The sequence below is a fragment of the Mus pahari genome, chromosome 13, assembly GCF_900095145.1.
Source record: "Mus pahari chromosome 13, PAHARI_EIJ_v1.1, whole genome shotgun sequence".
NCBI lineage: Eukaryota > Metazoa > Chordata > Mammalia > Rodentia > Muridae > Mus > Mus pahari.
In genome coordinates, this window is record NC_034602.1 from 63,528,632 (window position 1) to 63,555,867 (window position 27,236).

Genomic DNA, 27,236 nt, shown 5'->3' on the forward strand with positions numbered 1-27,236 from the left:
CTGATCCCAGCAGGAAGCAGAAGCAGGTGGATCTCTGTGAGTCTGAAGCCAGTCTAGTCTACATAGTGAGTTCCAGGACAGCCAGGGCTATGGGGGGAGAGAGGGGGACATGAGGGAGGGGAAAGGAAAAAGAGAGAAAGAGAAACTCTGTCTCAAAAAATAAAGACAAAAGAAAAAAAGAAGTATATAAAGTTTGCATTGAAGAAAGAGAGGGGGGAAGAAAAGAAAAGAAAAGAAAAGAAAAGAAAAGAAAAGAAAAGAAAAGAAAAGAAAAGAAAAGAGGAACGAAAAGAATAACAGGATGCCCTATAGATGGTGAGTGTGGGGGTAGGGAGGTGGAGGGGGTGTTAGATATCAAGGATTGTTAAAAGGGAAATGTATATTTACAGCTGGGAATATAGCTCAGTGGGCAGAATACTTGCCAGAATGCACAAGTCCCTAGCTTGATTTGATCCCCAGGACCACACATGTCGGTACCCATGCACAAACCACCATCGGAGAGGTGGAGACTTGGGACTCAAAGTCCTCCGTCCGTGGTCACATCAAAGTCAAACAGGCTGGCTGAGAATTTTTTTTTTTTTTTTTTTTTTTTTTTTAAGGGCATCTCTAAACTGCCAACTGCCATGGCCTTTCCACCAGCCAGGAGCACTGTGTCCCTGTAGCAGAGTTCCTAGAATCTACGGTGAGTGCCAGTTAGTGGCAGGAGCCACCTTCAAGGGATCTACAGACAAGATAAAAGATGGAGAGGCATGTGTTTCAGGTGCTCTGAGAAGCCTTTGAGAGAAGACAGCCTTCTCCACACAAAGACTGACAGTGGAAACAGCTATAGCTCCAAACGCTTCTTGCTTCTATGTGCAGAGCTTAGGATGAGACTAATTTCTTTAATTCCTTGAAGATTTCACAGATGCATACAATTAATTTTGACCATATTCACCTCCCAGGCCTTCCCTTAACTCCTCCCAGATCCTCTCCTAAGAGGCTGATTCTTTAAAGGCCTTTTAAGTTGCATAGTCAAGCTCAATAAACAGTAACCTCACTTTAAGTCTCCCCAGCACAGCCCCCCAGTGCGCCTGGACTGAGAGCCCGATGCTATCATGTACCCAGGTTACATAACGACTCTTGGCTCTGCCCTCCTAAGTGGCTGTGTGCTGCTGCCTCCTCCCCACGTTTATGAAAGAAAGGATTGTGATTAGTGGCTCCTCCCTAGAAATTTGTAAAAGATAATCAGTAATTTATTCAGATCAACGTCCTCTACACAGAAAATAACAAATTTCAAAGTTGGTAACAAAACATTCCAAGTTGGTTTGGTCACTACAAATGACCATATAGGAAAAAAAACAAAAAACAAAAAACTGCCACAAAACTGAATTCTCTTCTTATAGAACATAACCCGTAACTGGGAGAACCCCCCACCCCAGCCCTGAACGGAAGTCAGCAACACCCCTCCGACTCCACCCACAAACAGGCGCCACTCTTCACGGTGGTTAACTTTGGTCTAAGAAAACTACAAATACAAGAGGGGAGAATTCAGAGTTGGTTCACTGCACCCTAAGAAATGACACCCTAGAAATTCAAGCTAATTAAGAGCACAACAAAAAAAACAGCACCTGTCACCGACAGCCCACTAGGCAGGACTAGCTGTGGCTGGCGCTCCACTCGCACGCCTTCATTTTAATCCAGCTAACCACAACCTTTGCACGTGTTCAACTTTACAGACACGGGAACCGAGAGGACACTGGAAAATGACCTTGAAATGCTGAACATCTGGCTCTCTTAACAGAACACGCTGCTATGTGGACTTACATCAGATTCTGTAACTTCAATACATTCTCGTGTGATCAGAACTGTCAAAACCAAAGAAACTATAAGAAACTACGTTATGACCAACAAATCAGCGATGACTTTATATTTCACAGACTAAATCCAATCCTTGTTGTTGAGATCTAATTATTCAAGTCCGGTGAACGTCATCATGGAGGGAAGCAACAGTGGCATTTCAGCCATGATTCTTAAATGTGATCTCCAGTCTAAAGCACATGCCTCCTGAAGGTCACTAACAGCCTCAACACCATGACTGTCCACATGTCAGCTTCGTCCACCTTGGAGGGTAGGCCTGGCAAGCCCTGAAAGGATCAGCTATCATCGCTGTGGCTTATATGAAAATCTGTTCACTCGAATCACCGTCTGTGGGCCCCTCTGCCTTACTCCACACTCAGTGTTGAGAGACTATTTGGTCCTTGGCTTAGTGTCCTAAAATTCAGTCATCTGAATAAACGCCTTGAGTGTGGTCTCTGGACCAGCTTCACTACCGGGCTTATGTTGCTCTTCTCACTGAGGAGTTTGACATACCCTGGAATCACAGTCAGGCAAAATTAAATATTAGCTGGGAGATGTATTGGACAAATGTGAGCAGGAAAGCAATGCTGTTGAGGCCCTTGGGAAACTGGGCGCCAGGAGCAGAAGAGAGCATGGGAACAGCCCATCTGTCTGTCAAGCCACGCCCTACATGGAGGACAGGCAAAGGTGAACTAGAACAGGGTCCCTGCAGACTGTGCCCTGGAGTGTGTGACTCAGCCCGTTCTTGGACCATCCTTCTTAACCTCGCCGTGGGAGAACATTCTAGAATGCGCAAATGTGGTTGTTGGGAAAACAAGAGACAAAAGTGATCTTTTTTAATATGCCCCGTGCTTCTGAAGTCACATTGTGATTGTACTAAAAACTAATTCAGGTGTGGCTCTATAAATGGGGGGGGGGCAGAGGGGAGACTTGGAGAGGACCAAGGGAGGACCTGAGTCATGTCTCCCACCTTGGCAGGCTTCGTTAGCATGGCTGCTGGTTGCATAAGCCCTACCTGGAGTCCAGTCTCGATGATCTTACCCTGGAAGCCTTTACAGACCCATCAAGCCAGGAGCTACACAGCGCTTGTCAGCTCTGCAGACTTACCATTCTATAAACAAAGACTTATTTTATCACTCTAAACCATAAACAATATTAGTGGGGATCAGCAGCACATGGGAATTTGTTTCTTACCTATGGACACCTAATGTTTCAAAATCATTTTTGAAAACTCTAAAATCCTATTCCCAGAAGCTAAGTCTCAAAAATCCTACTTTCATCTTAAGCAAAGTTCATTATAAAACTTCCATTATAATATTTGACCTTATAAGCAAGACACTACTGAGAACATTGTCAGAATGTTTAAAACACTGTAATGTGTCTTTAGGTAATTTGTTTGTTTTATAGGGTTTAAAAGGTTTTTGCTTTCCTACATTTCAGATCCCAAAAATAAGTCCCATCTGGTAAGGAGCCAAAATTTTCATAACCACACATCCCCTTCATTGCATCCAGAAATACTAAAAGACTGAAAGCAATTCTTTAATTCAATAGGTAGGCCAAAGACATGAAAAGATTAATATCTGAAAACTCTTACATAAAAGAAAATCAGCAAACGTCACCCCTCAACAAAAAACATTTCCATTATGAGTCCAGACAAGTGGCCTCATCTGACATGGTTATCACCAGTGGCCCGGTTACGGGATACTAAGACATGACAATGCAGTCAAAGCAACAGACTCATTAGAAGAGGAAAGAGGGGGAAAGGAGAGGAGGAGAGGATTAAGGTGTAAAGGAGCAGAAACCAAGAAGGATTTTTTTTTTTAAACAAAAAAATAAAAGTCATTTTGCAAGTGTGCATCACTAATGAGCAAGCATCCCATCTCATCACAGAAGAAACATGCTGACTGGCCCTGACAGACAAACCAAATCCCGCCTGAGCACCGAGTAAGCCAGCCTTACCGATATGCAAAGGATCACTGCTAATCTAGACATCAGTCAGGGGGGATGATCCTTCCAAATGTTGTCATAGGGGCCGGGGAAACCACAGGGACATGGCACTACGCTCCGTCTTTATGGCTTAATTGGTCATTCTCTGCCACATGAAATGCCTAGCGCCTGGCTTCCCATTACTTCAAGTTCCCAGAACTCAGATACTGCCATACACACACACTTTTGTCAAAGCAGTGTGGAGAGACAGGCCTTATTTAATGTGTGCTGAAGTGTAAAGGTGGATTCAAAAGGTAAGTAAGGCTTTGCGGTGGCATAAGGTCACTTCTGGAAGGTTCTACTCAAGGCGCCTGCAGCAGGACACCAGAGACTTGTCTCCTCTGAAAGACACTCCCCTGACTCACCCTCCTAACCCCACCAGACTCACCAGAATTCTTTTCAGGCCTATCAGTTCTGAAATGAGAAATACACAGTTCCTCTGGCGCCAGACCAACCCATGGGTGCTTCTGACAGAGACTGTGGTAAAATCTTAAGAGTTGGCGGTAGCAACAAAGGAAAACAGGATATGTAGGTCAAAAATAAATTGATCTGACTGACGGGGATCGTAAGCGGATTAGGGGGAATGGCTAGGAGTGAGCGTCAAGGCAACAAGGGGGGAAGAGGGTGGACAGATATGTCAAGATGGAAGACCAGGCTGAGGAAAAGATGGGGAGGAAGGAAGACATTACAGGTGCTTGGCTGACCCCAAGAAGGGAGCACCGGGAACCTAAGATACATGATGCCTTGTTCCCAAGCAAGACATCACTCTTCCTCAGTGAAGTTGCTGAGAGAGGAAGCACTAGAGAACAGGTTTTTGTTGTTATGGTTTTGGTTTGTTATTATTTTTTAAAAAACAGAGCCTCAAGTTGGGTACCCTGGTTTGGAACTTCTGATCTTCCCGTCTCCGCCTCCCAAGTGCTGGGATTAATTACGGAGGTACACTACTAGGCCCTGTCTATGTCAGGCTGGGGATCAAACGCAGGGCACACCACACATGCCCTCTACCAGTGAGCTACAGCGCCAGTGAGTAAGTGATCTGTCATCTCTAAGTTCGCTTTGGAAGCTCCTTCGACGGTAAGGATTAAAACAGGGTGTTTTGTTTTTCTCTCCAACCAGGATAGGGAGAACTTTTTGAAGACCACAGATGTAAAGATACAAGGAATGAGTCTGGTCCTGAGACGGAACTAAGATAATGTCACAAGTGAACGAGCAGGCGCCATCGCTCCGCAAATGCCACGATTGACGACTGTCTGCGTACAGCTACTGGCCTGCGTCTGCACGCACCTCTTCTTCCCATGATGGCCCGTGTGGCTGCAGGGGTCTTGTGACTTTTCTCCTTTATATTTTATTTTAACCTATTTCTAAAGACAATACACGAATGTGTGGTGTAACCTCACTAGCCAACCTGATGAGATCCAGAATCAGCAAGCCTGTAGAGAATCATCCTTATAAGGGTTACTAAAAAAAGGCAGGCCCGCCCTTGTGGGTGATTCCCCAGACTAGGATCCTAGACTCTGAGAGAGAGAGAGAGAGAGAGAGAGAGAGAGAGAGAGAGAGAGAGAGAGAACGTAATCTGAGCACAGGTTTAGGCACAAAACTGCCTTAAACTTCTGCTGCCTCGACTTCCCCACTATGACGGACTGGACCTTCGACTGTGAGCCAACATAAACCTTTGCTCTTTAAGCTGCTTTTCAGGGTACTTTCCCCAGCTATAACACACGGGTTGTCTTGGTTACTTTTCTCTTCAGTGCTGTGAGGATGTGATAGAAGTGCGGCCTACAGTGCCACTCTCAGTGGCAGGCGTGGCTTCCTCGAGTTTCTGTAGCCCGGGGAAAGGGGAGAGGAGGGTGCTGGTACTCCATTCACCTTTCCTTCCTACTTCATTATTCAGCCTACTTCACGAACTTCAGCATGTGAGGTTGTGGCCCAGGTAGGTCCCTTCCTCTCCTCTGTGAATCCCTCTGGAAACATGCTCAGGTGCGGGGACATAGGGGAGATGTGTGCCAACCTTGGTTCTAAATCCAGTCAAGTTGATGATGAAGATGAACTCTTATCACAGGGCCTCAGGAGGTGGCCCGGGAGGATCTCACCCTGCACTCTACCTGCCCCAGCCTTGGGCCTCACTTTTCCTGGTGTGTGTTGGGGGGGTGGAGGGTGGGATTGCAAAGCCAATGAGATGGCTCCCTCCAGCTAGCCAGGCGCTCTACGTTCTACTCAAGGATTCACTTCTGGTTCGGCATCCTTGCCTACTCTCCCCTGTGGCTTTTTTCATCTGCTTAGGCCTGACCATCCCTCAAATCTCCGCTTAAATGTCAGTTCATCAAACGGTAACCCGTAACCTCTCCAATCTAATAATGCCCCGACCGTTGAATTCTCTCTCGGCACATTAACCGCACATTAGAGCTGTGTTTAATATGAGTCCCCCAGGAGACCACTGCCTGAGGACTGGGATTATGACCTGCCACCTATGCCAAGCTGCAGAGCTTCAAACCCTGGCAGGCACTCCGGCGATGCTCACCGCGTTCATTTTATAAAAGCCGACAAAGGGCCTTCGAGGTCTCAACTAGGAAGGCGGCCACGCCCTGAACTGATACAGGGGATGCCGGAATATTGGTCCTGTTGATAAAGTCAAATCCAACCTGGAGAACATTGGAAGAAATGGTTGGAGTGTGGGTTATATAAGAACTATCAACCATCAAATGAGCAGGAAGTGCGAGTACCGCTGATGGTGAAGGGATAAGAAAAAGGTGAAGCAGACAGGAAGCAGATTGGAAAATACCTCTGCTTACAGGAAGGAAACCAATAAACAGGTGAGAGGCAGAAATACAAACACATCTTTACTATACAAAAACAACCTCGTCCAAACGGAGGGTGGAAATTAACTTAGCAAAACTCCCAAAGGTTTGAAAACATATTTTTATGATATAGGTGGGTATGTATAAACAGGCATCCACAGCTCTGATGAGAAAACTAAGTCTAATTCTCAGGACAGATATCCGATAAAAGGGCAAAATTACTTAGCCTCTAACCTTGTAAATCCACTTCTAAGCACCTGCCTGAAGCGTGACGGAGTAAAATTTAAAATGTCAAGTGTATATATATTCACTGTAGTAAAATTTATATTAGGAACAACCCAAATTCTAAGAGGTGCTCTATGGATGTAGAGAAGACTCATGAAAATGGATAAGGAGTGATCTTCAGGATATAGCAAAGAAAGCAAGGTATATAATACACTACAATATATATTAAAAAGAGAGATAAGAACTGTGCCGCCTGTGCCGGGCGGTGGTGGCACACGACTTTAATCCCAGCACTTGGAAAGCAGAAGTAGGCGGATTTCTGAGTTCAAGGCCAGCCTGGTCTACAGAGTAAGTTCCAGGACAGCCAGGGCTACACAGAGAAACCCTGTCTCGAAAAACCAAAATAAATAAATAAATAAATAAATCAAAAAAAATAAATCAAGAACATAGCCTGTTTGTGTGTGCCTCTGTGTGTGTGCCTCTGTGTGTGTACCTCTGTGTGTATGTGCACATGCGCGGTCAAGCACATGTGTGCTCCCCCAACAGGGACCAGAAGAGGGTCTTAGATACCTTAGAGCTGGAGTTGCAGGCTATGGGCAACTGCCACGGGTGCTGGCTGGGAGCTGAACTGCAGTCCCCTGAAAGAGCAGCAAGTGCTCCTAACTGCTAAGCCACCTCTCCAGCCCCACCTAGTTATACTTAAATCAACTGAAATTTTCAAATGGTTCCTTATAGGAGGAAAACAATAGGAAGTAACTCCTTTCGATATACCTTCTTTTGTGGATATGTCTGGGGACCCATGAAGCTATTACAAATAACTGTAAAATAACAATACGTCCTGTAAGTTATTGTGCTTCAAAATAAAATAAGTAATAACCAGCTGTTGGCCTACCTACACAGAGAATGATTGTGATGGTGTATCTGTCCTGGTAGTCACAACCTTACACAATCCCTCTTCTATAGCATGGAGTGGGCTTGGAGACTTTACTGTGAAAACAGAATGCGGTAGAAGACCAATGTTCACAGAAAAGCACCACAATGGCAGCAAAAAAGGCAACAACTCAGTCCCTGCAGCAGGGTTTGTTTTAATATGGTATCCGAACACAATGCATCTGTTCAGCCTTAATAAAAAGGGAAAAAAAAAAGTTCTGATGCCCACCACAATGTAAATGACCTTGATAGCATTATGCTGAGGGAAGAAAGCCAAGAGAAAAGCTGATATGACTCCACTATGAGGTAGTCTGGCTCTAAACAGACAGTAACGCAGTAACACCAAGGTTGTGTAGGCAGGGTAGGTATGGGCGAGTGGAGAGTTACACTGACTGAATGGATACAATGAATCCATTCCGTTCAATCAGCTCAACTGTGGACCAGGAAAAGGTTCTGCAAGTGGGAGGGGCCTTATGACTGAGCTGTAACAGGGAGCATGCACTTGGTGCCCACTGAATTGTATGTTCACCTAGATACCGTCTAGGTGGGTAACTACTGTGCTATGTGTAGTGGAAGAGCACATGCCTAGCATGTGAGGCCCTGGGTTTAATCTCTAGCCTGGAAAAAAAAAGGAAGGAAGGAAGAAAGGAAGGAAGGAAGGAAGGAAGGAAGGAAGGAAGGAAGGAAGGAAGGAAGGAAGGAAGGAAGGAAGGAACTTCTGGCCCAGAGCCAGAAATGATCTGAATCTAGCCACAGGTTACAAGAGTAAGCTGGAACATAGCACAGAAGTCTCTGTGACCCCCTACCCCTGGCTGAAATGACTGCTGTCCCAGAAAATGTCACCATGGCAGATTATGAGAGGCTCTGGCTAAAAGCACTCAGCAAATCTGAACCCCAAAGAAGCAGACTGACACCAACTGTCAGATGACAGTGTTTGCCATGGAAGGCTAAGACGCTTGGAGAGAAGAGGTGAGCAATGGATAACTGATGCTCGCAGTTCTTTTGCTGTTCTTAGGGCCATGTGCCCTGCATCCAAAAACAATTTACTAATTCCACTCCAGGGTACATGTGAGAGAAAATAAATAAAGCACACAATGTCTACCAAAGGCATGCAGAAGAAGTCAGGACAACTTAATTCCATCATCTGGAGGATGGATAAGCAAATGGTGGGCATTTCACACAATTGTACATGAATGAATTGTACATGTCATTTCACATGCCATGGGGGAGTCCCACAGACACCACACAATGGGGCGGGGGGAGATTACAGACAACTGCATTGTTTGTTTCAATACAGTTTTATTTGTTTGGCTGGTTAATTGATTTGGGAATGTTTTTGGTTGGTTGGTTGGTTGGTTGGTTGGTTGGTTGGTTGGTTGGTTGGTTGGTTGGTTTTGAGACAGGGTCTTACTGTGTAGCTCGGGCTGGTTAGAGTCCAGGAACTCACTATAGACCAGCCTGACCTCCAGCTCACAAAGATGCAACTGTCTGTGCTTCCTGAGAACTAAGACTAAAGGCACACAACCACCAAGTCCAGCAAGCTTGCCTAGTTGCCTGGTCTTGTTACATATAAGCCTGGCTGGCTTCAAACCCACAGCAGTCCTCCTGCCTCAGCTTCCCAAATACAGTGATAAAGAATCACCAGGTCCAGAGTCACAGATACATTGTTAAGGAAACAAAAGGCCAGACAGAGACTCTATTATGGCTGACTGTGGTAGAAAAGTAATTATTTAACGTTGTAGTCATGTTGCTCCTACAAAGCCTACCAGATTTGTAGCTGAAAGAAATTCATATTAGTATACAATGAAAAAAAAAAACAAATCGGGAATCTGAAACTAAACAGGAAGTGCCAGTTCATATGAGAACCCCTAGAACCTGCATTGTGTTCTTAGCATTCCATTGTGCAAAAAAGAATTAGGACTCCCTGGAGAGGCTGCTGGACACCAGGAATGGGGAGGAAATGTCAATCAAGGTAGCAAAGAAACTACTGAAGAAGCTATCCCACCTGGGAAACAAGGACACGCTCCGTCTATTACACTAGAAAGGACTACAATGTTAAATATAACTGTTTTACAAACCCCTGTGTAATTCCAGACTCCCCAAAACAAGGGGTCAAAACCAATTGTGTAAATAAAGTTTTATTAGAACACAATCTTGGCCATTCATTTACATTGACGAGTTCCTTTACCTTTACCTTAGCAGCTGTCTAAGCCACAGGAGAGGAGAGGTGAAGGTCTTCAAATGCAAAAAAAAAAAAAAAACCCTTCCAGCTGTTGACCTGATTGCCACTGGTATGCAATGCTTTGGGGGAGGGCTTGAGGGGGTGGATGCTTGGTGTAAGCCCTAGACAGACACTTGGTGACAGACACAGACCTGACTAAAGTCATCAGACCTTAATATGATTAAGACCCAAGCTCTGGACCAGGTATCAGGAGACACAGAGGGCAGGTGAGAGAGGGCATCTCATCTGCTCACAGGGCTCTTGCCAGGAACCTCCACATCTAAAGAGGACCCAAGCTACTTACTGTTTTTCAGAAACAAGAAGGGGAGGGAGACGGGCACAAGGGCAATCACTTCAAGAATCATAGAAGTGCAATGGGGAGGTGGGGCTTACCGGTCCTCGTCCAATCAAATTGCCTATTTTTAAAACAGCCTGAGAGAACTTGGACACAATTGTGACACTGTAGCTTGAGCATTACAATCTTTCATACTGAAATACAGAGACTTAAGGATTCATACTGAAACGGCAAATGTGTAGATCTTGCTTCAAAATCCCACAGGCAGGGGAGGAGAGTTACTGAGGAGAAACAATGCCTATGACCCAATAATTACCTCCTCTGGGGGATGAACACAAAGGACATCTACCAGTCTACTCTGCATATATAGTTTAATTTCTCACTAGTGGAGATTTCAAGATAGTAAAAGACAAAGAAATAAAAATTCTTTGTACAAAAGGAAAAACAAAAAACCTCCAGCTTGGAAATGAAGACCTTGATTTCAATACACAGGAAGGGAACAGTCCTGAGTCCCAAGCAAAGATGAGACGGAAGACAAAGTGGGGGAGAGAGGAGGCTACAGAACTCAATCCGAGGGCGCTAAGGCTAGTGGATGGCTTTCAGCTGCTCTTGTCTTCAGAAGACACCAGTACTTTTTAAGGGTTCTGGGGTTGGAACCACTGATCTAAGATAATACTGACTCTAAAAACCATCCAAAAAAATACATGGGGGACAGAAAGAACATCGGGGCCAAAGAAGGAAAGTCCTGGGGGTCAGGAGAAGAGACGACTAAGGATGCAGGAAGAAAAGGATGAAAGGCACCAACTTGCAGAGAGAGGAACTAACTGAAAAGCAATCTAATAGCAGTGTGAGGTTTGAAAGGAAATGGCCCCCCTGGGCCCATAGGGAGTGAGCGGTACAATTAGACTGGCCTTGTGGGAGTGGATGTTGCTTTGTTGGAGGAAGTGTGTCACTACAGGGGCAAGCTTCGAAGTTTCAGATGCTCAAGAAAGACAGTACCAGTGTGGTACTGCTGCCTGCGGATCGGGATGGAGAACTCTCAGCGCCTTCTCCAGCACCAGGTCTGCCTGCACACAGGCAAGCTTCCTGCCGTGAGGATAATGCACTGAACTTCTTAAACTGTAAGCCAGCCCCAATTAAATGTTGTCCTTTATAAGAACTGCCATGATCATAGTGTCTCTTCACAGCAAAAGGAACCCTAAGACGAGCAGGTATCGTATTCCTGTCTTATAACTTACTAAACAATAGAGCAAAACTGTCTCACCAAATAAGAAAGAGAAGAAAATGTATCTTCAATTAAAAAAAAAAAAAATCAAAATTCTTTCAATTTGTTCACTGAACTAACAAGGTATTAAAATCTTAAAAAAAAAATAAACTCATGAATAATTCAATTGAATTATTATATGCACAAGAAAACTGATATCTAAAGCTAATTAGTTTAAGCTCTTTAAAAACCCGATGTAGAGGATGGTAAGAACTACAGTTGAACCACAAGGACCCCATTCTCCTTTCTGCTGCTGAGGACTCCAGCTAAGGTCAAGTTTTCCATCGGATGGCTTCTTTATTATGCTAAAAATCAGTATGCATTTTCATTCATTAAGTAGCAAGCATTTGGCAAATGTGTTAACTGCTGCAAAGGGGGGGGGGGCTATTTCAACCAGTTCATTTGTTAAGGTCTCCCATTTCAGCAATATGTTCTGTCCAAACATGAATTCTGAGTAAACCTCACGTGTATGGAAAGGCACAAGCAAGACCATGCATTAAAAAGAGCTGACGTCTCACACACCTCTCTGATGATTGCCATGACAGTCTGCATGATTTCCAGTCACACAAGGGCTTGAAGGAACTATGAGGAACCAAAGCCTAGCAAGTACATACATCAGGCCGTGTATCTGACTACTCTTACTCTGGACTCTCGCAGTAATTACGCTGAGTCTCCTCAAGGAAATTAATAAAGCATTTTTAAGGCAGGGGAGGAGGACTTGGGAAAGCAACCAAGGGGGCAACGCCTGCCCAGAATGTAAGCAGTAGTATCCAGCAAATCAGAGACCCCAGTATAACAATGGTAGAATGAGGAAGCAGTCATTACAGGCTCGCTCTCTCTGCCATGATGGTTCTGCCAGAGGTTTAAAAGCTGTGGAGTCATCTGACTACAGCTGGATGCCTCTGAAACCATGAGCCCCCCCCCAAAAAAACCTTTCCTCTCTTTAAGTTGGGTTGCTCAAGCATTTTGTCATAGCAATGGAAAGTGACTCGTGCAACTATTTTTATATGTATTATTACTAATATTAGGTGCCATGTTATAGCAGTGAGGTAGTACAGGAAAGCCATTTGAAAGCTTTCCAAAGACCTATGTTACTGCTACTTTTAGAAGTAGTTCAGAAGAAATTATCAAAAATAACTGTGACTTGTCTATAAAAAGAGAGGGCCTGGGGAAGGCAGTCTGAAAAGCAATTTCCATCATCTGACAGCCTGAGTCCCATCCACAAGACCCACGTGATGGAAGGGTCGAACCCTCCATCACAACCTCCACACAACTGCACGCGTGCACACATGCACATACCCAATCACATACGTGGACAGAAAATAAATAAAATTCGTTTTCTTAAGTACACAGCCTTACCACTTAGAAATTGAGGTTGAGGCACAGAGTTTGTAGAAAAGACACCAAATTTGGAAAGGATCCATCGAGAAGCTTCTTCAACCTGGAGCTCGTACTTGACAGGCACTGAAGAGGGGCACGCCGGGAAAAGCAGCAGGGTCAGTCCATGTGTAGAGCAGAGTGCGGAATATCGAAGGCTGGAAGACAGAAACGTGGAGTTGGTGAGTCCTAACGTCCAGGTCTCATACAAAGCTCATAGCACTGTAGCAGCAGTCATGTAACATGCTTCTAATAAAAGTATGGCAATTAACAATTTGGTCAAAAAAAGAAAAAAAAATTCCCCTCAAGTCTAGGAACGTGGCTCAGTGGCAGAGACCCTGCCAGACAGACATCCTCACAGACTCTGTCTCCAACAGCATAAAATGTAAGGTTTAAAGGTGGGGGGCTCAAGGCTGGGTTTGGTGACTTACACCTTTAGTCCCAGAAAGAGGCAGGGACAAACAGTTCAGTTAAGTTCCAGGCCAGCCTAGTCCGGCATAGCCAGTTCCAGGCCGGCTCCGCAGTAGGAGCCAGTCTCGAAAACGAAAACAAAGTATCCAACTGTCTCTATGCAGGACAATGTCAATTAACCTTGAGGGCCCTAACTTAAATGTTTCTTTTCTAAGCCATCGGCTTTCTCAAGTGTGTTACAATCTTAAAGGAAATGCCAGTCAGTTATTTGTTTCTTGGGGAAACAGGGCCATGGTACTGTTTCTTTAGCTTAAGGACAAAGCATCTGGGGACTTGGGACAATGACCCAGGAGCTACCTTTCTTCCTACACAGGGCCCCTTAAGGCACAGGTGTTCTGCAATGCCCGGGGGGGTGGTATCCTATGCTAGCAGCGAGGTCTGCAATTAACTGGTGACCTCGGAAATACCATCCTCCGCATACAACCGCACGTGCAGACTGACAGCTGGACGGCCAGATTAGTGTGGGGGCCACTTGTAAAACTAATACAGAAACCATCCAAAAGGATGGGCTACAAACTAAATGGTGCTTGCCTATGCCTTCCACGCAGCAGCTGGGAAATGCAGACGTACTATGAGCAGCCATGAGAAGACCACCTGGCTACATTAAATAAGCAAGCTACCAGAACACATTCTGTGTTTAAGAAAATAGCAAATTAAGTTGGGTGTGGTGGCTCAGGCCTATAATTCTAGCACATGGTGGGGAGGTGGAGGCAGAAGGATTGAAACTGCTATACAATGCATTAGACACCAGCTTAGGGGGCAGAAGACCCTGTCTCAAAAAATACGGTTGGTGGACCCAAAAGCACTTAAAGTCACATGAGAAGTGGGTCAACTGACTGCCACAGCAGACGTAAGGATGCAGGGATAGGAGAGGTATGGGTTCTGTGTTATTGAAACAAGTTTCCCAAATAAGCTGACTCCTCCAGTTTCATAAAGTCATGTAGCCCAGGGTCGCTATTCCGAAAAAAAAAACCCATGGTCACTTCCCTCCTCGTCCATCAGGGGGACCCCCTTGCTGTTGGTAGCAATCCAACATACAGGGAGTGCAGATAGGACACTGGCACTGCATGGATCAGCAACTGAACCAGCTGCTGGGCACCCTGCTGGGGAAGGCACCAGGGCACACTGCTGAGACTGACGTGTCCGTGTGGGACAGGGGCTCTCTGGAATGTTCTCAGCTCTGACTCTAGAACTTAAAATGCTTGGAGAATTCTACACGGAAATGCTGTTTATATTATTTCCGAAAAGAAAAGAAGGGAAAAGAGAAAAAGGGCAAGAAATGTAAACATCTGAAGTAGAAAAAACAAAACAAAACTATAGCTTCTTTGGAAGGTACACCATATATTATTATTACACTTGACATAGAGTTTGTAGGTGACAATTCTTTTGGGGGTTGTTATTTGTATTAATTCTTGAGGTGCTTGTACAATGTGATTGATTCAGATTCACCTCCCTCCTGACCCTTCCCAGATTCACCCCCATCTCCCCATCCACCCAACTCTGGGTGCTTCTTGTTTTTTAAACTCATCAAAACAAAATTGCTGCCCACATATTTTTCCATGTGTGGCCCTCTGTTGGGGTGTGACAATTCACCAGGGCTATACCCCCACCCAGCCAGCACCTAACAGCTGCTGACAGGGTGGGGTGTCAGGCCCAGCTCCCCTCCCCATGCTGGGATTTGGTCTGTCTTGGGCCTGCACAGACCTTGTGTGTGCCATGCCATCATCATGTGCAGCTGCCCTGATGTGTCCAAAAAAAACATTGTTTCCCTGTAGTCATGCCCTGCCTCCAGCTCATTACACAGTCTATGCTCCTCTTTCTCAAGGATCCCTAGGCCCTGGGAGGAGGGGTTCAGTACACGTGTTCCCTTTAGGGCTGAGCATACTCCATCCTCAGTTTTCAGTGCCCTCACAAATTATGGGTCTCTGCAAATCGCCATCTACTGCAAACAGAAGCTTCTCTGTCTCTACTGTCCCTGAACCACTCTGATATAGGATAAAACTTCAAAAAAAAATTAAAAATTAAAAAAAAGAGAGAATGAAAGAGACATTCTTTAGTATAGTAAATTTAAAATAGTTTTTAAAATAATGTTCAGAAATGTTACTAAACAAAAAAAGGGGGGGAGGAGAGCAGGGGAGCAAGACTTAGAAATCGGCTTATTCACTAATGCACACAGTGCTAGTATACAGTAGGCACTGGTATATGTAGAATTGCTACCAATAGCAAGGGGAGGGTTCTGAGAGGCAATCACAGATATGCAATACCAAACTAAATTTAAAATACAGAGGGAAAATACTTTTATTGCTAGACAGTGGTTTTTAACAAGTGATGTTTCTCTTATACTTTTCTCCAAACATTTGTTATGATGATATTCAGAAAAAAAAAAAAAAAAAAAAAAAAAATTTTAGGGCAGCCAAGATGGCTCAGCAGGTAAGANAAAAAAAACACTTTTAGGGCAGCCAAGATGGCTCAGCAGGTAAGAGCACTGACTGCTCTTCCAAAGGTCCTGAGTTCAAATCCCAGCAACCACGTGGTGGCTCACAACCACCCATAATGAGATCTGATGCCCTCTTCTGGTGCGTCTAAAGACAGCTACAGTGTACTTATGTATAATAATAAATAAATCTTTGTGCCTGAGCAAGCAGGGTTGACCAGAGCGAACAGAGGTCCTAAATTCAATTCCCAACAACCACATGAAGGTTCACAACCATCTGTACAGCTACAGTGTACTCATATACATAAAATAAGTAAATCTTTTTTTTAATTTATTTATTATATGTAAGTACACTGTAGCTGTCTTCAGACACTCCAGAAGAGGGTGTCAGATCTTGTTACGAATGGTTGTAAGCCACCATGTGGTTGCTGGGATTTGAACTCAGGACCTTTGGAAGAACAATCGGTTCTCTTAACCACTAAGCCATATCTCCAGCCCAAAATAAGTAAATCTTAAGAAAGAAAGAAAGAAAGAAAGAAAGAAAGAAAGAAAGAAAGAAAGAAAGAAGAAAGAAAAAACACTTTTAAAAGTAAAATCTCAAGACAACTGTATTATAGATGAATGTATGTGCCCCATCCCTAAACTCACATTCTGACATACTAAGTATAGGAGGTGGGGACTTTCAGGGGCAGTCAGGTCATGAGGGTGTGGTCCCGGAATGGGAATGTTACCATTACTAAAAGCACAGGAGAGCTTGCTTCCTCTACCTCCTACACCATGAAGTGGGCTCTGGCCAGACACCACATCTGCTCTGATCATAGACTTCCCCACCTCCAGGACTGAAAAACCCACCTGACTCACCAGCCTACGGTATTCCTTGCCACATCCCATGCTGACTAAGGCTGGCGGTGCTAAATAATAATTTATTTATAATAAGTAAATGGGGAGGTGGGAAGGTGGCTAACGCCCTCACACACTGCACACTGGGAAGAGAAAGTCAGAGACCAACTTCAGAAAACTCTACACGTTCCTCAAAGAAGAAACGCCAACCAGGATTTCCACACTTGGGTATACAAACACAAAATGATAATATATTCCCCCACCAAGATCCATGAGTGCCTGCTCATTGTGCCATTTTATACAATAGCCAAATGGTCAAAATAACCTAATGTTAGCTTCCATACCAGTGAATGGATAGGCAAAACTGTGATTCGTGTACCTGCTGGAATATTATACTACCAAAAAGAACCATGTATTGATTGATATATATCCACAATCAACTGTGGAGATGGGTGTTCAAGTCTGTGAATACATAGTAGCCACAAGTTCTATGCTTTAAGTTGATCATTCATAGTGGTGAACAAATTATACCTCAATAAAACTGCTTCTTTCTAAATATATATATTCAATATATAATCCCAGATTCCTGTCCCTAAAAGCATGAGGAGGCCATGGCTTCTGTATTTCAGCTTCCATAGAGGCTATGGTAGTCAGAAGATCCAATCTCAATTTTCTACTAAAAGAGCTACATGACAGCCAGGAATAAAATTTGTTCTATAATCTGCTAAGGTCAGTTGTATTCGTTATAATCATGTAATTTAGTCAAGCATCACATCAAGAATGAGTGTAAAAAGAAAATTCTTTGTCTCTAAAAATGAACTTTCATGATCGAAGGGAAATCCCTCGAAAAAACATTGCACTGAAAGTGCCTTGATCATATTTCAAAAGACTGCTAAATTTAAGACAATATAGTTAATCATAGAATGTTTAATGGACTTTCCACCTTATTTCAAACGTGTGTGTATGTGTGTCTGTGTCTGTGTGTGTGTGTGTGTGTGTCTGTGTGTGTGTGTGTGTCTGTGTGTCTGTCTGTTTGTCTGTCTGTGTCTGTGTGTGTGTAGTCTGTGGTACCTGTGTATGTGTACGTGTGTTTGCATGTTACCTTAAGCATGTGCATGCAGAGGACTGAACTTGTTCTGTGTCTCCCTGATCTCTCTACAATTTATTCACTGACACGAGGTCTCTCTGAATCCAGGGTTCATCAACTCTGCTTACACTGGGTAGCCAGCCTTCTCTGGGGAGTTCCTTCCTGTCTTTGCCTCCCAGGTACTGGGATCACAGGGGGCCATGCCCCTGCCCTGCTTTGATCTTGCGTGCTAAGGTTCAACCTGTGGTCCTCATGCTTGCTGGCAAGCACTTTATCCTCTGCGCCACCTCCCCAGCCCCTTTAATAAGTTTTCTATTTAATCATTCAGCTGTCAGTGTATCACACAGTAATACTGTATAAGAAAGCATCGGCAGTTATGGAAGATGTAAGAGTCAGTTTTTGTCTGTTTCATGTTGCTTTAAAGTTAGGAAGTCACACACTCTAGGTATGTAGCTGAGATTAACCTTTAACCCCTAAATCCTCCTATTGTCACCTCTAAAGAGCTAGGATGGTCACCATGCCTCGCTATGCATGTTATGTTTCTAAGAGACTACATACAGGCACTGGACATGATGGCTCAGCAGTCAAGAATACCTTTGCAGAAGACCTAAGTTCAATTCCTAGCAAACGCATGGCAGCTAACAACTCAGTATAGAGGATATAAGCACCTCTTCTGGGCTCACTGGTAACACAGGCACGTGGTAGACAGACAAATATGAAGGTAAAACAACCCATACACATAAAACAAACATAAGTAAATCTTGCTTTCAAAGGACTAGCACACAGTACTATTCTTCTAAAGGCTTAGAGCTTGACTCTCCAGAGTACCCTCTGAAGATACTTGGCTTGTCATGTCTCCATACCAACTGCATCCCCTTCATCTCAATGACACCCCAGGTCTTCGCCCAGAAGCAGTTGCTCAATGTCAACTCTGCACACTCAACCAGGCCACTCGAGTACCCACTTCCCAGGGACTTCAGCGCCCTGACTCTAATCCTTTTTCAAAGCTAACGTGCATCTCACCTATGCATTCAAGTGACTGATTTTTTGCCAAAAAGAGAAAGAAGCGCACAGAACTGAAGGAGAGTCTCCCTCACCCGTGTACACTCACGTATGCTCCACCCATCTCACCTCCTCCCAGACCCACGCACCTACAACTCTCCCTTTAAAAAAAATTATTCCTGGGCTGGAAGGATGGCTCAGCGGTTAAGAGCACTGACTGTTCTTCCAGAGGTCCTGAGTTCAATTCCCAGCAACCACATGGTGGCTCACAACCATCTGTAATAGGATCTGATGCCCCTGTGTGTGTGTGTGTGTGTGTGTGTGTGTGTGTGTGTGTGTGTATACATAGATGTGTCTGAAACAGGGACAGTGTACTCACATACAATAAATAAATCTAACTATATATATATATATATATATATATATATATATATATATATATACACACACACACACACACTTCCTATTGCTGGCTTGTTGTTGTTGCTGTTGTTGTTGTTGTTGAGGGAGACGCTCTCTCCCTCCCATCATATCGGCTCCTAGGTATAACCCAGGTCAGGCATCAGGCTCAGCAGCAAGTACCTTACCTGTTGAGCCACCTCAGCAGCCTGCTCTTCTTCTCACTCCTTGTCACTTGACTCCATCATGAGCTGTGGCTCCCAAGCCCTGTAGCACTAAAATAGAAAATGTTCTTCTACTTGACCACAACGGAAGGCCATGTGGGAATCCCACTGGGCCTCTGCCCTCTCTTTGGGGACTTGACTGTCTCTCGAGCGTGGCTTGCTAAGCCACAGTTCTGTCATGGATGCCTACCAAGCAGTTGGGAACTGGCTGTCCTGGGAGTCAAGACTGTAATGGAAGAGACAAAACCACCGCCGTAGTCTCTTAATGTCCTCTAGACTCTGCTCCATACAGTTGCATCCCCCACACTCCCACGCCTACATCTGCTGGGCGCTTTCGGCTATCTGGAATGTCCTGCCTTTGTGTCTGTGAACTGAAACACTTCTAAAAATGTTTTTAAAGTAGAAAGCCACTTACCCCACTCAAGAGCCTCGGGCTTCTCAACTGCCAAATGAGAATGATGCTTTCAAAGGCTATTTCATAAAGATTTTCCAGGGCTGTGAAAGTATCCCGAGTGCTATTTGGAGGAAACTTTGAACAATAGCTGGCAGGTGTCACTCAGCAGTTCTGTGTCTTTGTTCCCAGAACACAATGAGAACCCAAGAAATATTTTCTCTATCTACAGAACAATAGAAAATGCCTTTTCCAGCCAGGCTGCACTCGGCTCACCAAAGAACAGTCTGCAGCTTGACACCTCTGCAAAGGGAAGAGAATCCCTGATGGGGCTTTCATTTTAGGGGACTCTCACAGACACGGGATGTCAGAATGGACACCCACTATGTGATGGTGGGTTATGGATTCACTCATAAATATGGACAAGGAAGAAAGGGGACATAATAGAGTCGTGTGTGTGTATGTGTGTGTGTGTGTGTGTATAGTGTGTGTGTGTAATGCGTGTGTGTGTGTGTATGTAGTGTGTGTGTATGTAGTGTGTGTGTATAGTGTGTGTGTATAGTGTGTGTGTGTTTGTGTGTAGTGTATGTGTGTAGTGTGTGTGTGTGTGTAGTGTGTGTGTGTGTTTAGTGTGTGTGTGTGCAGTGTGTGTGGGTGTAGTGTGTGTATGGGTGTGTACAGATGGGCATCCATAGGGACATTTAACATGGTCCTTTGCCATCTCACTGCTATCCAGCCACCACAACCATCTGTGTCCAGAACCCTCCTGGTGTTGCAAAACTCAGTACCTATGACACAGTGATGCCCCATCACCCTGCCCTGGCCTTTTACAGCCTTACTGTCACAATGAAGTGATAACTTGGGGTTCCTCAAGCAACTGGAATCACAGCTACCTGCCCTCTGGGGGCTTCATTTCTTTCATCAAGCACAACATATTCATAGTTTATACGTGTTATTTTACTTTTTGTCAAGATCTTCAAAACCACTCAAGGATGCGGCTAAAGTGCACCATAACTGATGTGTGTGTTACTGGCAGTGCCCTGAAGATTTGGGTGACTCAGACAAAAGAGGGGGACATGCATCCCTCCCTTGACCATGGGCATCATGCCAGACACTCTGCTGGGTTTCCCACACAACTCTAAGGAGGTGGCAACCTCCCAATGAACAAGATGAGGAAAGGGCTTCTGGGAACAGTTGGTGTGAACTGGGCTGCCATCTCACACTGTATTTCCACGTTGCTTCACGTTGCTTTTGTCCTGTAACTGTTATCACTAGCTGACATAAGCTTGCTAGTATTTACCTATTCAAGGAAAGCCATTGTTACTTTAATCCACCCAGGGTGGGCAGGGTGTCTTGGGGTTGGGGGGGAGAACAGGTGAGCATGAACTGAGCAATCGTCACTAGGGGATATGTTCCCTGTGCTGGTGACACATAGGTGCTCTGTGAACATTCACACCACTACACCATTCAGGGGTCACAATCGTGCAACAAAACTACATTAACGGACTATGCGCTCATCTCCCTTCTGGCTAGTTACAACGATTATATTTTAAAGTTATTAAAAACAAAATACAACTGGGTGTGGTGGTGTGTGCCTTTAATTCCACCATTCAAGGAGAGAAGAGGACACATCTCTGTGAGTTGGAGGTTCCAGGCCAACCTGGTCTACAGAGTGAGTTCCAGGACAGGCAGAACTATATAATGAGACCCTGTAACAAAAGCAAACAAAAGCAAAAAGAAACAAACAAAAACTAAATATATATTTCTAACTTTCTTAAGGTAGTGTTCTTCCCAAGTTAATGGTGCAAACTACCTCTGCAATTAGAAGAACGCAAGATGACATGGAAAGAAACTGGGTTCTTTTAAGGACTTCCCATAAATCCCTGCTTAAAAATCAAAGTCTACATGTCCTATTAAACTGTTGTTTTCAGAAAGCAATTCCTTTTGATCACAGTATGAAAAATGTTAGTTAAAAAACCAAAACAAAAAAAGTACTGTGTTTGCAAAATAACTTTATCCTCACCCATGCAGCAAGAAGCCAGCGGTTTCCGTTCCATGGGAAACAATGGGCCTTGAGAAACACATTCCCAGTCAAATGTCTTTTGCATTTTCCACACACAATTGGTTCGACTTCCTAATAATCGCCATTTACCAGAAATGCGAAAGATAAAAATCTATCATGCTACACAATGAGTCTAAGCAAGCCAACTGGAGGAGAAACGCAGATCCCAAAGTCACAACTCCCAAGCCAACACAAACACCTCCCAGGGACTGTGTAAGGCTGAGGAGGGCCGCTTCAAGGTGGCTTCAAGGTGACAAAACTCTCCTTTCTTCCTTCCTTCCTATGGAGGACTCACACGCATGAGCAAGCCCGAGGTGTCTAACACTCCCTCGGCCATAAGGGAGCAGGGGGAAGCCCCTCAGCTGCTTCAACACTTTTGTCTCCGTTTATGATTGTTTTAAAAAGCCCTCTGATGTCTCTTTATGATAAAAGCCCTCCAGTGGTCTCTGTTAGAATTCCACTGTCTTCCCTTCTAGGTCTCTTTCCCCCATCCCACCTGCACCCCTCCAGGAGTCACCTACAATCCCCAAGAGTCACTGTTCCCAAAGGCCTCCACAGTTCATGAAACTCGGAGGTGAGACTCCAGTACACTTAAAGGCACCGTGTTTCTTGCCATGTTTAAAAATACTTTCTTCACTTGGATTGCCAAATGTCACACGCCATCCTAGCTTTCTTCTTGTTCTGTGACACGAGGATCTTGCTATGTTCCCATCCTGCAGCCTCCACCTCCAGAGTGGCCTCCCGGAGTGCTAGGACCAGCAACTAGGACCAGTCCCTCCTGGTGTCCTTCAGGCCCCCCACCCCCAGGGGTCCTTCCTTTGTTTCTTCTCCAACTCTGATTGACCAGACAACCCAAGGTCAGTCCCCAACCTCCTGCCCACTGACATTACCCCTCTGGGACGAATCCTGGAGGGCTTACACTCAAATCTGGCTATGACAGTACAGAGCTGGTATCTCTGACCAAGACCTACCTCTCCTCTAACGCCCAGCCTCACAAATTATCAACTATCCATTTGGACCCACCTAAACCATCCTAAACTCAACTCTTAATATACCGAAATCTTTGCCTGTCCCTAGTGTGGTGCCTTCAAAAACACCACTGTGGTTCTTTCAACTGCTAAGGCCAAAGGCCGAGTTCCCCAGACATATACTCCTTCTTAAGTTAGCATCTTTCCCAAATCTGATCACTCCGCCCCACATATGCTGCTACTTCAGTCGCTGCCAGTGTCCTCTCTGGCTCAAACCCATGCTCACCTACACAAGGAAATGCATGAGCTCTCTTCCTTACTCTGGCCACCCCAGCTTTTCAGTGAGAACAAATTCCTAGAGAGTTCTCTGTGTAATGTCCCCTCCCTGCATCCGGACCACTGCCGATGCTGTCACCCAACTCAAGCTAACCGCTGCCTGCGATGCACCCCATGACCTGATTTTGCACTCGTTATCCAAGGTCTACACTTGTCCACCTGACGAAGCAGAAGCTCCCAGAACAGCCAAGGGCGGCCGTTTCCGGTCACAGACACATCTCCCTACTCCCACGCTCAATAATCACTTGTTGCTTAGATAAATCCTGCCTGTGATGATACTAACTTGAAAAACATTCCGCTAATTCTTGCTAACATTTAACTCAGTCAGATGAATACTGACCGTTAACAATGCCCTACATTTCCGTCCGCCTGCCTTTGAAGCAGCAGAGTGGGCAAGAGAGCTGAGCTTGCTTGAAGCCTTCAGTGCTAAAGCCAAGCACGCCTTTGTGTAGCTTTTCCTCCATGCTGAGATGCAACCCAAAATCTCCCAGAAAACGGTGTATTTTAAACCTGCTCCTCTCTTCCTACGAGTTAACCAACCGAATCAAGCTACATGCAAACAAACTATGCAGGAAGAGACGGGGGGGGGGGGGAGCAGCCTAAGATGATCGGTTCCCTGTTCTAATGCCTGCCAAACAGCTTAAAACTTAGGACGGGATAACACCCCATTCTGCAGAGGTTGTTGAGTTTGTGGTTTTGTTTTTTTACATATATTTGTGTATGTACGTATGTATGTATGTTTGTATGTATGTATTATGTATGTATTGGGGATCAAGTCATATGCTTGCCATGGCATTGGTGTAGTGCAGAAGTCAGAGAGGAGCTTTCTCTCCTTCCACCATGTAAGTTCGGAGGATCCAACTCAAATCCTGGGGCTTGACAGCAAGTGCCCTTAGCATCTGAGTCACCTCCCTGGCTCCAAATCACGAATTTCTACAAAAGCACTTTAAGGGGAGGGAGGAGGGAGGAAGAGAGAGAGGAAGGAGGCAAGGGAGGGGGGAAGCTCCACTCTGACAGGCCAGCTCTTACCTTCTAGGGTCTGAGAGCCTCCAGCTAAGTCCACACCTCTAAGGTGAGCACTGGAAGAAAACAGCCCACACTCAGCCACTCCCTCCATCATTTGGTAAGCTAAATATAGACTGCAATCTTCATGGACTTCATGTGTCCCGGAGAGAAAGGAAAGAAGTAATACAAGCTCCATCGGAGCCGAGCAATGACAGAGCTGGGGCGGTTCACCAGCACCAGACGGTGTGTGCAAGCAGCGGTCACTCACTGTAAAAAAAGAGAAAGACAGACCAGCCAGGGTTTAACTCCAAGACAAGTGACCTTAGTGAGTTTCCAACCAAAGGTGTGAAGGTAAAAACATCTGCTTTCTAAGACAGCTGTTCGGGTGGGGGGGGAGTGATTGGAATGGTGATTAAAAACACAAATGAGGGAGCTGGAGAGACTGCTACATAAAACAGCTGGGCACTGTGGCTCTAATTCCTCTCTAATCCTAGGGGGGGGGAGCGTGGAGAAAGGTCCGAGCTCACTGGCCAGCCAGCCTAGCCAAATTGGTGAGCCATGGCTTCTGTGAGAGACCCTGTCTCAAAAAATGAGATTGAGAGCAACTGGGAAAGACATCCAATATTGGCTTCTGGCCTCCATACCATAGTATTCACCAGTGCATTTGCACGCATGTGTGTGTAATACACACACAACCAAGATAAAAACTTAGGAAAGGGTTTGTAAGTGTGACTACTGGTGAAGAGGAGCTGAGTCTTGGTCAAGTGACATTTGTCTCAGTGTTGCCATTTCCTGGGAGATGGTCTGTGAGAGTGACTCACTTCATTGACATAGTGAATAGTGACATGATTGGATTGTGCTGGTCTGTGTATCACAAGCTAAGGCCAGCTAGGCATCCCAAGATGGTCTACAGTAGGGAACAACTGAGACTATCCATCTGCATGGACTGTCATAAAGACAATACTTGAGATGGGAAGGGAGTCCTGGGGTACCAAGGACAAAGAACAAGAACTATAAAAGAAAGCTGAGGACAGGCCAGTGACAGTCAGAGGCAAACCTTGACTGTGGTTTCCTGAAGCCAAGTATTTCCAGCTAATATGGCTAGCGTGTGTCCATTTGACGGGACCTAAAGTCGCCTAGGAGACCAGTCACCAGGCACACCTGGAAGTGTCTGGCTAGGTTACTCTCTGACTGTGACTGGGGCAGCTTATCTGAGATGGGAAGCAATCCAAATTTAAACAGCGCATCTAACAGATAAGCTTACAGGTCAGAAAGGGAGGAAGCCGGTCCTCAGTTGAAGCTTCCTCCTGGAGGGATGAGGGGCCAAAGGCATGCTCCGGGCCATTACATCTTCCAACTTTCTTCTATTTTAAACTAACTCTGAGTAAATATCTGTGTGGTGGCTGATTTTATGTGTCAAGTCTGGCTAGGCAGGGTGGTGCCAAGGTGACGGGACACATTTTTAATATGAGATTAATATTTAAGTTAGTCGACGAAGGAAAACAAACTGCACTCCAGGCCAAGCGCAGTGGTAGATGTGAGTAATTCCCATTACTCAGAAGGCTGACTCAACTCAAGAGCGCCGACAGCTTACGGCCAGCCTAGACAAGACACAGGGCCCTCATCTCAAAACAAAGCAACCAACAAGAGCCAACAGTCTCCAAACTGTGGGTGAGCGCCATCCTGTCAGGTGAATATACCTGACTGGGAAAAAGCACCGGTCTTTCCAGAAGGCTGGTAAACTTGGCCGGCCAGCAGACCAACACAACTCTTTTCTGAGTCTCCAGCCTGCCCGCCTACTCTGCAGACTTCAGACCTGCCAAGTCTCTACAACCATGGTGCCAACTCTTTAAAATGTAAGATCTCTCACGTCTGTCTGGCCTTACACACACACACACACACACACACAAACACACATGAGTTCACAGTTCAGTTGCTCTGTCGAACTCTAATATCATCTGACTAGTTGATAAGTGTCCTAAGAATATGATGAAAGCCGGAGGGAAACTCAAGCTATAGAAACACAACACAGGAGAGACACTGGTAGGAGAGATGACTGCTAATGAGTAAGAAATTCCTTTTAGGGGTGATAAGAATGTTCTAAAATATTTTCAGATGGAGGGGTAACATTATACAACACTGTAAACATGCCAAAGCCTAGTCTGTGACATACTCTTTGAAATTGTTAGCTACTTTTATGTGTATAAGGGTTCTCCTGCATATGCACCGCATCCGTGTGGTGCCCAAGGGAGGTGAGATGAGGGCGTGAGGTCCAGCAGAACTGGAGTTACAAAGGATGAGATGCCATCCAGGTGCTGGTGAATGGTATTAACGGCTCAGCCATCTCTCCAGCCCTGGATGACATACTTTTAAAGGGTGGATGTTATGGGACGTGAATTATACCTCAATAAAGTTGTTGTATACAATGAAGGAGAGGAGGGAGGAAGGGAAGGAGGGAGGAAGGAAGACAGGCCTGTGAAACTAAGAAGCATCATAAATCACACTGACAAAATGTCAGCCCCTTCATAAGTTAATTACTGTTTACGTGTTCAAAGGCATTAAGTTATATAGAGAGCCTCAAAGAATCTTAGAGAATAGAATAACAAAGAAAGCCAACAAATTAGTTACATGTGCCTGACTTAAAAAAAAAAAAATCAAAGGCTATAGAGCAAAGCTGTAACATCCGAGAGATGAGCGACAAGAGGCAAGCCAAGCAGGGACATGAGCAACTGCATCCCAACGTGCAGAAGATGCCACGCAGGAAAGCCATCGGAAGAAGCCAGGAAGCCAAGAGGGGTTACACAGCCCCCCCCCCAAAAAAAACATGAATAAATAAAAATATCACAAACACGCGCACACACACACACACACACACACACTATGTTAAGGGCATATATATAACATTGAAAACACACAAGTGCCTGCACACCCGGACACACTACACACTGCATTAAGGATATGTGTCTACGTGTCTTTACCGAAAAGCGAAACAAGCTACGGGACTTCAAACCTTTGACTTGCAATAATGACCAAATTCAAACCCCATCCCATAGTGAGTCTAATTACAGGGATCATCTCAAATAACGAA

At 45.0% G+C, this 27,236-nt stretch overlaps 1 protein-coding gene across 2 annotated transcripts in view; it reads right to left on the reverse strand.

The window, feature by feature from the left end:
* The window catches only part of Fryl (FRY like transcription coactivator), a 227,381-nt gene that overhangs the window by 178,799 nt on the left and 21,346 nt on the right, over positions 1-27,236 (reverse strand). For both annotated transcript variants that reach the window (XM_029545525.1, XM_029545524.1), the window contains exon 2: positions 12,912-13,087. The gene's annotated coding sequence lies outside the window, so the exon portion shown is untranslated. The remainder of the gene's footprint in view (positions 1-12,911; positions 13,088-27,236) is intronic.